This window comes from Aplysia californica, unplaced genomic scaffold (genome assembly GCF_000002075.1).
Source record: "Aplysia californica isolate F4 #8 unplaced genomic scaffold, AplCal3.0 scaffold00596, whole genome shotgun sequence".
Lineage (NCBI taxonomy): Eukaryota > Metazoa > Mollusca > Gastropoda > Aplysiida > Aplysiidae > Aplysia > Aplysia californica.
In genome coordinates, this window is record NW_004797866.1 from 6431 (window position 1) to 9379 (window position 2949).

Sequence of the window (2949 nt, forward strand, 5' to 3'; positions counted from 1 at the left end):
TTCCTCGAACAACTCCCAATAGACAATTTGGTTGAACGTACTCAAAGTAAATGTCCCCCGGGGCAGTGCTACTGACTGAAGTGTCTTTAGGCCGTTCCCAAAGAGGGGATATTAACATTTTCTTATGCACAGTAGAATTGTGCATGGGCTGATTTATCAATGTCATGCTCATAACTGCAACAGGGAATTGCTGCTTTTTCTTTCCTAATCCTTACTAACTATCGTCTTTTCCCTCTACTTTTCTTGTATGTTTGTCACTTGATAGTCGAAGCAGAATTTGTGCTGTTGAGGCTAGAGGGGTCAGCAGAGTAAGTCTGATTCCCTGTAAGGACTTCTCTGTTGACATCCACCCCTTGGCGCTCAGATGACCTTATGCAGTTGCGAGCGCCGTGAAACCTCTACTAAAACTAAAAACTAAAAGGACAATTTGGCTGGACATACACTGAAGAAATGTGTGGTTTTGCTGACATTGCTTCACTTGTATGTAATTATAACATATTGTGGCTGACTTCGCTTTTCGGCCAATAATGTTGAATTGACATTTCCTCGTAAGCATTGCGTGGTATGAGTAATATGAGTATCGAATTTCAGTCGCCTTTGAGAATACGCAAATTGTATGGTAAATAACTGCATACCGTCTAGTTGAAGCACATTATAAACGCTTTGATTCTCCTATCAGTCCATCTGCTCTTGTCTAAATGCAAAACGAGCGACTCCTCCTAGCTTTCACGTCACATTTTGTGGGTGGTTGGCGGGTGCTCTGGTGTGGTTTGTTCCTTCTTTCCTATCAGCAAACATCCATCGTCCTCATCATTCTCTCCTCCTTCGTTCCTTCCTGTGTATGTTGCTCCTTGGTAAGACCTCTCGTCTTGCCAGCGTCTAGGGTGTAGCAGTTAGCCGTTTCGTTTTGTTTTAGTAATGTTTTAGTAAGAGGTTTTACGGCGCTCGCAACTGCATAAGGTCATATGAGCGCCAGAAGATTAGAGGTGTCACAAGAGAGTAACAAACACAAAAAAGAAGGAGGGGAGATAAGGACGATAGATGTTTGACAGGAAAGAAGAAGCAAACCACACCAGAGCGCCCGCCAACCGCCCACAGCCGTTTCGTTGTTACACGCAGGATGGAGAGAGTTTCCTAAATTTTTATGGAGTATCTCCGTCGGTCTTTCTGCTGGGGTGTTGTGTGTCTATGTATGTGTATCTCTGTCAGCCCAGGTTGGCCCTGACAGGCAGTGTCGGAAGTCTGCCTCCCGCCTCCTCAGTGATCTAAATAGTGTTGACGTAGGCGTAAAAACACTTACATATTTAGAAATGTGTGTTTTTACTTCTAACCTTCCACACTTTTATGACCTAATTGTGTTGAAAGTGTCGTAAAATTCTAACTTAAACTAAACTAAAACGTCACAGTGGACATTGACGTCTGTTGAATACCCCGGGTCTGGGCGGGCGAGCGGGTGGTTGGAGGGTGCGTCTGGTAGGTCCTACTTCTTGACTTTCCCTCTGTTGTTTCTGTCTGTCTGTCTGTCTTACTTCTTCTCAGCACTTAATGACCAATATTGTGCCGATGTGCTTCTCTTTACTCAAACAGACAAACAAACCAACAAGCAAACAAACGTGGGTGGTTGGCGGGTGCTCTGGTGTGGTTTGCTCCTTCTTTCCTATTGAACACTGAACACCTATCGTCTCTATCTGCCTTCTTTCTCTTTAGTGTTTGTTACTCTCTTGTTACCCTTCGAATCTTCGTCCCTTTATGACCATATTGTGTTGCTAGTGCTGTAAAACTCTTACGAAAACAAAACAGACCAACAAAACAAGCAGACAAACAGACAGACGAACAAACAATTAGACAAACAAACAAAGGGCGGGCGTGATTCCACGCGGCAACAGATTGTAGCCGGCGATACAGGATATGTCTACAACGAGAAGGAGAAAAAAAAGAAAAGAAAGCAAATCCTCAGAAGCCAGCCAAAGTTGTGCATCTGTTATCACAATAACGCGCCGACGCCCTCAGAAGGCGTGGCCTATTGACGCTGGAATCAAGCACCAGTGCCGGGTGCCATTTCCATTTCCATTTTCATCTAACGAAACTTCATCGACGCTTCGAAGCGTGAAGACTCTATTCGTTCTATTCGAAAACCGAGTGCGAATGTGTTTCTATTCGGTTATATATTTTAAAAATTTTTATTTTATTTTCTCTCATATAATAATATAAGTCCATCTGCAAGGAAGGTGGGAGGTAGGCGGTACAAAGTATTACTGTACTTTTCCTATATTGATTTTAGATTATGCTCAAATTTTAAGCGAGTGGTTAGAGGGTGCTACAGGTAGGTCCTACTTCTATACTTTCTCCTTGTTCATTCTTTCTGTCTGTCTCAGCACTAAATGGCCATTTTTGTGCCAATCCAATGTGTTTCTCTGTATTCGAACAAAACAAGCAAACGTTTTACAAGGGGATAAGAAAAATTAGACGAAAACCCAATGTCTGTAAAAGTCACACGCCATTCGAATGTCTCTGCCTCACTTCGAATAGCTGTGACTAGTGAACAAATCGTGAAAGTTGAATAGTAGAGTCGAGTAGGCACAGCTCTAGCGAGCGGTTCTCGCAGCCGGCCGCTCCGATTATGATTGATTAGGCTCAGGCTTAGGCTTGGGGGAAAACCGTGGGCGTGCGAGGAATGACAACAGGCTTACAGACAGATAGACAGACAGATAGGTGGGCAGGCAAATAGACAGACAGACAGATAGGTGAGCAGACAGACGGACGAACAGACACACAGATCGTGGTGCTGATGTTAGGGAAAAGTTTAAGTGTTGTGTTGTTATGTAGCATGCCTAATACACGCACTCACGCGCGCGCGCACACGCACACACTCATGCACTCACACACACACACACACACTCTCTCTCTCTCTCTCTCTCTCTCTCTCTCTCTCTCTCTCTCTCTCTCTTG